The sequence below is a fragment of the Hypanus sabinus genome, chromosome 6, assembly GCF_030144855.1.
Source record: "Hypanus sabinus isolate sHypSab1 chromosome 6, sHypSab1.hap1, whole genome shotgun sequence".
Lineage (NCBI taxonomy): Eukaryota > Metazoa > Chordata > Chondrichthyes > Myliobatiformes > Dasyatidae > Hypanus > Hypanus sabinus.
The window spans coordinates 35,237,688-35,246,323 of record NC_082711.1 but is presented as its reverse complement, the minus strand read 5'-3'; the positions used below and the strand labels follow the sequence as shown (position 1 = coordinate 35,246,323).

The 8,636-nt window shown below is 40.3% G+C and overlaps 1 non-coding gene across 1 annotated transcript; it reads right to left on the bottom strand.

Annotated features, from left to right (window-relative positions):
- Window positions 1-7,965: 7,965 nt before the first annotated feature.
- On the bottom strand, window positions 7,966-8,070 carry LOC132396215 (U6 spliceosomal RNA). The gene has a single exon (XR_009512908.1). It is a non-coding gene; the product is annotated as a U6 spliceosomal RNA (small nuclear RNA).
- Between the last annotated feature and the right edge of the window lie 566 nt (window positions 8,071-8,636).

Genomic DNA, 8,636 nt, shown 5'->3' with positions numbered 1-8,636 from the left:
GTGTATGGAAAGCTTTGAATTCTGGAAAACTGTTGGATGCTGAGTGGCTGACGAAGGATCCCTCAGCAGAAGTATTCACTGTTTCCTTTTCTACAGGGGTGGCTCGACTTGCTTACCTTTTTCAAAAATTCCCAGTGTGTGTGTTTGGGTTTTTAAAAATATAGTTCTAGCTTGCTGGACAAGTCTCACCACCTCACTGTTAATGACCCACTGCACAGATCAAGAGGCTTAGTGTAAAGTGCCCCATTAACTCATCTTGCCACAATCATTCCTTGTGCTCTACATTTCCACCAATCGCCTCTAACCCCTGTTTCACTACTCCCCTTCTCTTCTTTCTACTGACCTGGTGCAGGGGTTTTGTTGCAAAATATCGACAATTCTTTTCCTTTCACAGATGCTGCTTAACCCGCTGAGTTCCTCCTGAAGAGTGTTTGACGTTTACTTTTGTCTCTGCTTTTTATTCACATATTTCCAGCGCCATCAGAAACATTTCAATCATAAAAGCTCTGCTCGTCAGGAAATGGACCTTAATAATTCATTTACTCAACCTTCCGATCAATTGAGAGATCGCCACCTATTTAAAACTACTCTTGATTTCTCCAGAGTAGAAAAAAAAACACTAAATAATGTGAGAACCTGCTCAAAGATGTAGTAATTAAAGCTCTTGGTATCATGTCAACAACTGCTTTAAACTCGTACTGTTATTTCAAACAAAACAAAATCCAAAAGATAATAGCCCACACTGTATACTCCATGGGTGTAGTCTTTGTTATTTTGCTAAAGGCACTTATTGATCTGTTTAACATTAGGGAAGGTCTGGATAATTTTATTTTCTCTTGCTGGATGTAACATATATTCTAGAGCAAAATTCACTGCCTGGTTTAAAGGTTGTGAAAAAAAATCACTGCAGAGGAGAAAAAAAGTCAGCTTTTTTTTTGGTATTTGTTGCATCTCCGTATGAAATTCCTAAATTAAAAATAAACACCTTATTAACTTTCTATTTGAAGAAAGGCATACATAAGAATGGCAGAACCTGCCCTTTCAAGCCTGTTCCACCATTCATCAAGATCATAGCTGATTTTCTACCTCAGCACTATGTTCCAGCACCACCTTTTAATTCCTTTAGCCTTCAAGAATCAAACAAGTTCTATCTTGACTGAACGTAATGAATGAGCCTCCAAGACACCTGGAGCAGAGAATTTCGAGGATTTACATTCTAAATGGCAAAATTGCTTTTCATCTCAATCCTAAATGGGCCAATCCTTTTTCTCAGACTATGACTTCTGACTCTAGGGGGAAAAAAACCCCTCTACATCAAGTGTGTGGACTCTACAATATTTCTTTGTGAATTTCAATAAAATCTCCAGGATTTGGGATGTTTTGTTGAAGTTATATTGGACATTAGAGTGGCCTAATTTGGAGTATTGTGCACAGTTGAAGTGAAGCTGTTGGATGTGGGTTTGATTTCAACATTTAGGAGAAAATTGGATGGGCACATGGATGGGAGGGTATGGAAGACAACATTGGAGCAGGTAGCATGAGCTCAGCATAGACTAGATGGACTGAAGTGCCTGTTTCTATGCTATAGTGTTCTATGACTCTGACAAACTCTTCACAAAATGGGCCTAGACCTCTATTCTCTTCTCATATAGTAGATCCACGATATTTCTAGAACTAATCTAATAAACCCTCACCGTGCTTCCTTTACTCAAAATGTTCAAAGTAAATTTATTGTCAAAGTCAGTATATGTCACCATATACAAGAATATGATTCATTCTTTTCTGGGCATACACAATAAATTCATAGTAGAATCAATGAAAGACCGCACCTACTGGGCGTTCAACCAGAGTGCAAAAGGCAACAAACTGTGCAAATACAAAATGGAATAAATAATAAAAAATTAATAATAAATAATAAATAAACAATAAACATCAAGAACATGAGGTGAAGATTTCTTGAAGGTGAGCCCATAGATTGTGGGAACGTTTTAATGACGGAGCAAATGAAGCTGATTGAACCCTTTTGGTTCAAGAGCCTGATGATCGAGGGGTAATAACTTTTCCTGAAGCTGCTGGTGCGAGTCCTGAGGCTCCTGTACCTCATGGCAGCAATGAGAAAAGAGCATGACCTAGGTGGTGGGAGTCGTGATGATGGATGCTGCTTTCCTGCAATAACACTTCATGTAGATGTGCTCAATGGTGGGGAGGGCTTTACCCATGATGAACTGGACTGTAACTAATAATTTTTGTAGGATTTCGCATTCAAAAGCATTGGTGTTCCTTTACCAGGCTGTGAAGCAACCAGTCAATATACTCTCCACCACACATCTATAGAAGTTTGTCAAAGTTTTAAGTGTCATGCTGAATCTTCGCAAACTTCTAAGGAAGAAGAGGCACTGTCGTGCTTTCTTCATAATTGCACTTAAATGTTGGGGCCAGGACAGCTCTTCCAAAATTATAGCACTGAAGAATTTAAAGTTTCTGACCATTTCCAACTCTGATCCTCCAATGAGGACTGGCTCATGGTTTTCACTTCCTGAAGTCAATCAGCTCCTTGGTCTTGCTGACATTGAGCAGTTGCTTGCTGTTATGACAGCACTCAGCCAGATTTTAAACTCCCTCCTACATTGTTGATTCATCACCTCCTTTGTTTTGGCCTACAGCAGTGGTGTCATGGCATTGGAGCTGTACTTAGCCATAGAGTCATAAGTGTAAAGTGAGGTCAACAAGGGGCTCAGCACACAGCCTGGTGGTGCACCTGTGCTGATGGAGATTGTGGAGGAGATGTCACAATTTGAACTGACTGGGATGTGCAAATGAGGAAATGTGAGAATCTAATTGAAAACACAAAGTACACTGTAGATGCTGGGGTCAAAGCAACACGCACAACATGCTGGAGGAACTCAGCAGGTCGGGCAGCATCCGTGGAAACGAGCAGTCAACATTTCGGGCCGAGACCCGAAACGTTGACTGCTCGTTTCAACAGATGCTGTCCAACCTGCGGAGTTCCTCCAGTATGTTGTACATGTTGCGAGGATCTAATTGAACTAGGAGGTATTGAGGCCAAGGTCTTGGCGTTCAGTAATTAGTTTTGAGGGGATGACCGTACTAAATGCTGAGCTGTAGTCAACAAAGAGCATCTCGTTGTATGCATCTTTGCTGTCCAGATATTCCAAGGTTGAGTGAGTGGCCAATGACATGACACCTGCTGTGGACCTGTTGGTCCGGTAGGCAAAGTGGAGTGGAGGCAGGAGTTGCCTGAGAAGTCACCATCTTCTGCCATTGGATGATAGTCATTGAGGCAGGTTACCATGTTCTCCTTAGGCATCAGTTTAAGTGAAGTCTGCTTGAAGCAGGTGAGTACATCAGACTGCTGAAGCGAGAGGTTAAAGTTCTCAGTGAACACTCGAACCAGTTGATCAGCACTGGTTTTTATTATACGCTTAGCTAATCCATCAGGGCAGGATGCTTTCTGTGGGTTCACCCCACCCCCACCCCTCCACAAAGGCTGCTTGCACGATGAAATCACAAGATCATCAAGGGCCGTAGGAGTTTGTGATGGTTCCTCCATGTTTTGATGGTCAAACTGAGCATAGAAGGCATTGTGCTCACCTGGAAGCGAAGCACTGCTGTCACCTATTTGCTTGCTTTTACTTTACAAGAAGTGATAGCATTCAAGCCCTGCCTCAGCTGTGGACAATCGTTTGTTGATTCAGGTTGAGCCTGGAATATATCCCTTTTTGGCAGACAATCAAAACTGTAAACAATATTTTTGGTGCGATCATAGCAGTTTCTTTCCTAATGGTTTGCTGCAGAAAGCGGCATCTTTAGCATCTTGAGAATGATCCAAAGTGAGAATCTGAATCATAATTATGAGCACCTCCAGTGGGGAAGTCTAGGACCAGAGGTCACTACCTCAGAATAGAGAACAGAGTTGAGGAGGAATTTCTTTAGCCAGAGGGTAGGAAATATGTGAAAGTCATTGCCATATCTGGCTGTGGAGGCAAAGTCATATATGGCTGAAATGGCGAAGCAGACCCAATGGGACAATTGGCCTAATTCTGCTCTAATGTCTCATGGGCTTATGGTCTTTTGTTGTAAAATTTTGTTGTTTAGTGGCAATACTGTAGTACAGTGCAATACATACATAAATTGCTATAAGTTTACACAAATAAATAAATAAATAGTGGGAAAAGACAGTAAAATAATGCAGTAGTGTTCATGGACTTATGGACCATTCAGAAGAAGAAGCTATGTGTCTCAACCCGAAATAACCACTGCTTACTCTTTCCCATAGACGCTGCCTGACCTGCTGAGTTACTCTAGCATTTTGTGTGTGTTGCTTGGATTTCCAGCATCTGCAGATTTTCTGATTTTGGTTCCTAAAACATTAAGTGTGCAGGCTCCCCACCTCTTCCCTGACAGCAGTAGTAAGAAGAGAGCATGTCCTGGATGGTGAGGGTCCTGGTGAGGGTGCCATCTTCCTGAGGTAACTCCTTCTGAAGATGTTCTTTTTGCTGGGAAGGATAGGGCCCCTAACGGAGTTGATTGAGTTTACAATCCTCCGCAACCTTTTTCAATCCTCTGTGTTCGAGCCTCCATACCATTCAGAATGCTCTCTGCAGTTTAACAGCCAATGAGACATTTCTGGATTCAGTGTCGTAGGAAACATAACAGTCACTAAAAAGGCAACAAGTTGCCATAAACTGCAATAAGATACTAACTGAAGTTCAGTCATTGCTTTGTGCTATTGGGATAACTGGCTTATTCATCCTCAAGTCTAAGGAGCTTTAGAATCTAATTGAAGAGGCAGGTGATTTAAGATCTCGCCCAACCTTCCTTCAGCACCATAATGGAAAGCTTGCATTGACCTGAGCACTGAAGTCACCAGTGTGTGATATCTTCTTTATTCTGATGGGAGCTGGAAAACAGAACCCGCAAGTGAAGTAAATACCATGTGAGAAGAAACAAGACAGACTGCACAAGAGAGTAATGAATGTGTTGACAGTGTGACAGTATAGAACATAGAATCTGAACTGTACATATTACATGGATTTAAAAAAATTAAAAAATCAAAGAAAATAAGCAACAAGATAATTATCTTGACTGGATTGTTGTGTCAGAAGGAGACAGAGTTGATGGGTTGAACAGCGTCCTTTCCTATCATAATAAATAAGTAATAACCTTTGAGATTGATCTGTTAGGTCAAATGGTTTGTTTCCATCCTGTACCTAATATAAAACATTTACAAAATAGCTCTCCTAGCCAATAAAGTTGAAAAAGCTATCACATGTTGGGCGGAAGCAGACACGTAGCTTGCTTCCTCTGGAATAATCCCAAAAATTGCTGTAAGTGGATTAGGTTGAACATCCATATCTATAACTTTAGATAATATTCCAAACACATCCCTCCAAAAATTATTTAAACTTACACATGACTAAAACATATGAGTTTGAGTAGCAACTTCTACGTTACATCTGTCACAAATAGGGCTTATATTAGGAAAAATATGCGCCAATTTATCTTTGGACATATGGGCCCTGTGTACTATCTTAAACTGAATTAAGATATGAATTAATATCTAATAATATTAGTATCTAATTAATATCTAATTAATATTAATAATTAATAAGAATTAATTATTGACTAAATAATTCTAACCTGCCTACTGATTTCTATTGGCTCTCCTCCATTATGTCATGTCTAAGCTTGGAGAAAATTAGAAGCGGGACATTTGATACATTCTTTAATTTTGAACAAGTCTGGTGACCCTTTATTCAATATTTTCACATGATTTAAGTTATTTTTATTTATTTATTTTTCTTTATTCTCTTTGGGGAAAATCCTTATGTGTGAAAGTTCGGAGATGACTGGAAGAATGTGTTTTTTTCCTCTCTCTTTTTTTCTAATTTTATCCTCATTTGGAATGCCCAATCTTTCTTTTACTTTCCTTTTTTTTTCTTTTTTTTGGTTTCAGTTTAGTTAGTGGGGTTTTTTTTCTTTATCAATAAAACTTCCAATCTTTTTTTATGATTGCTATGAGGAGTTGTAGATTTTTTTGACCATTGTATATATAACAGCATAATATTTTATATAATATATAATATAATGCAGAATATAATGTTACATTTATAAAGAAAATGCACTGCAGACGTACAATAAGGTGCAAGGCTGTGAAAGATAAATTGTGAGGTCCGGAGTCTATCTTATCTTGCAGGGGGTTCTTTCAATAGTTTTGTAAAGCTGAGATTGAGCCTGGCAGAATGTTCTTTCAAAGTTTTGTACTTCCTGCCTGATGGCAGAGGGAGAAGAGAAAATGTCTGGGGTGGGATGGGTCTTTATTTTGGTTGTTTTACTGAGAAAGTGAGAAGTGTCGACAGAATCAATCGAGAATAGGCTGAACTTTGTGATGTGCTAAGCTGTGCCCAAAACCCTCTGCAATTTCTTGCAGAGTTGGGCAGGGAGTTTCCATTAAAAAAACACGCATGCTTTCAGATAGGATGCTTACTATGGTGAGGGTCTATAAAAATTGGTGAGGCTCAACAGGAATATGCCGAATTTCCTTAGACTCGAGAATAACTGTGTGTTTTCTTGGAAATGACATCTACACGGTTGGACCAGGATGGGATATTAGTGATGTTTAAACTGAGAAACCTGTGCACCATCCCCTTCCTTAAGTCAATAGCCATCATTCTTGTATAGCTGACATGAAGGGAAAGGTTATTGTCATAACACCAAGAAAGTCAGCTCTTCCTCCTGCACTCTGACATACACACATGCATAAACAAATGGCAGTACTGTTCAGCCCTCAATGTTATAAACACAATGGATTTTACTGCTCAGAGACACAGGAGATTCCGCAAATGCTGGAAATCCAGATTAACACACTCAAAATGTGGAAGGAACTCAGCAGATCAGAAGGCATCTATGGAAAGGAATAAACAGTCAACGTTTTGGGCCAAGATGGTTGATGAAGGGTCTCAGCCCAAAACATCGACCGTTCATTCCTCTCCATAGACCCTGTCTGACCTGTTGAGTTCCTCCAGAATTGTGTGGCTCTTACCACTCACCTCACTGTGTCTTCATTGTTCATTCCACTTCTTGCTCACCACCCCACTCTGCCTCATTTATTTATACCATTCATTACACCACACAAACCTCTCATGCTACTTTTAAAGACACTCAAGGTTTCTGCCTTTACTAAAATGGTCCTGTTAAAAATTAACAGTTGCTATGATCCTGCGAATCCACCATAGCTTTATACCAGTGACATCTTCTTCTCCTTGGATAATTCAAGCTTAAAAAGAAAAAAAATTAATAAACCAGGATTGGAAAGTTAATCACATTCAATGATAACTCACAGGGTATGGGCTAGCAGCAAATTTGATGGAGTAGTGGTGAAGCTTGCAAAGAGACTATGGTGCTGAAGACAGCTAGGTAGCCTGAAAGGACTAGAATAAGCCTCCCAGGATTGCAAAGTAGGTGGAGCGGACAGAACCCAAAACGAGGATGTATTTGCAAGTCACACCCCACTGATTTAAGATTATTTGTGTAATTATTCAGAGTGTTGGATAAAAAGATTTAACATTTTCTCAAGCTGCAGTCATTCCTGGCCCACATTTATCAAAGAGCTAATGGCAAAAATGAAGCAGAGTTTCCATCCACTATCTTCGGTTGATTTGCCTGACGGTGAGTGAACACATTGCGACATAAAGATTTATGACGCAGTTTATAGAAAATCAAGCGATATCCTCAGCGATGTGTACCAAGGATCTTGCAGCTGTTCACCCCGTCAACCTCAGATCCATTGATGTCAATAGGAGTGAGCCTGTCTCCATTCCTCCTGTAATCCACAACCAGCTCCTTTGTTTTTGCAGTATTGAGGCAGAGTTGTTTTCTTGACACCACTGTGTCAGGGTGATGACTTCTTCTCTGTAGGCTGCCTCATTATTATTATTATTTTTAAAAAATATGGAACGCTTCATGAATTTGCGTGTCATCCTTGCGCAGGGGCCATGCTAATCTTCTCTGTGTCGTTCCAATTTTAGTATATGTGCTGCCGAAGTGCATTATTATTTGAGATAAGGCCAATCAATGTAGTATCACCTGCAAATTTAATTAGTAGTTTGGAGCTGTGGGTGGCGACACAGTCATGGGTGTACAGAGAGTAAAATGAGGGGGCTTAGGACATAGCCCTAGGGGGCTCCTGTTTTGAGGGTCAGAGAAAGAGGTGAAGGTGACCACTCTTACCATTGCCAGCAATCTGATAGGAGTCCAGGATGCAGCTGCACAAGTCGGGGTGAAGGCCGAGATTTCTGAGCTTCTTGTCAAGCCTGGAGGGAATTATGTGTTGAATGCTGAACTGTAATCCAAGTTCAGCATTCTCATATAAGCACCCTCCCTCTCCAGGTGCGTAAGGATGGTGCATGGAGTTGTGGTTATTGCGTCATCTGTTGACCGGGTTTTTTAGGATTTTCCATTCAAGGGCATTAGCATTTCAATACCAAGCTGTGATGCAACCAGTCAATAAACTCTCCACCACACATCCATAGAAGTTTGTCAAAGTTTTATCTGTCTGCCAAATATTCCTACTCCACAGAAAGTAGTACTGCCATGCCTTCTTTGTAATTGCACTT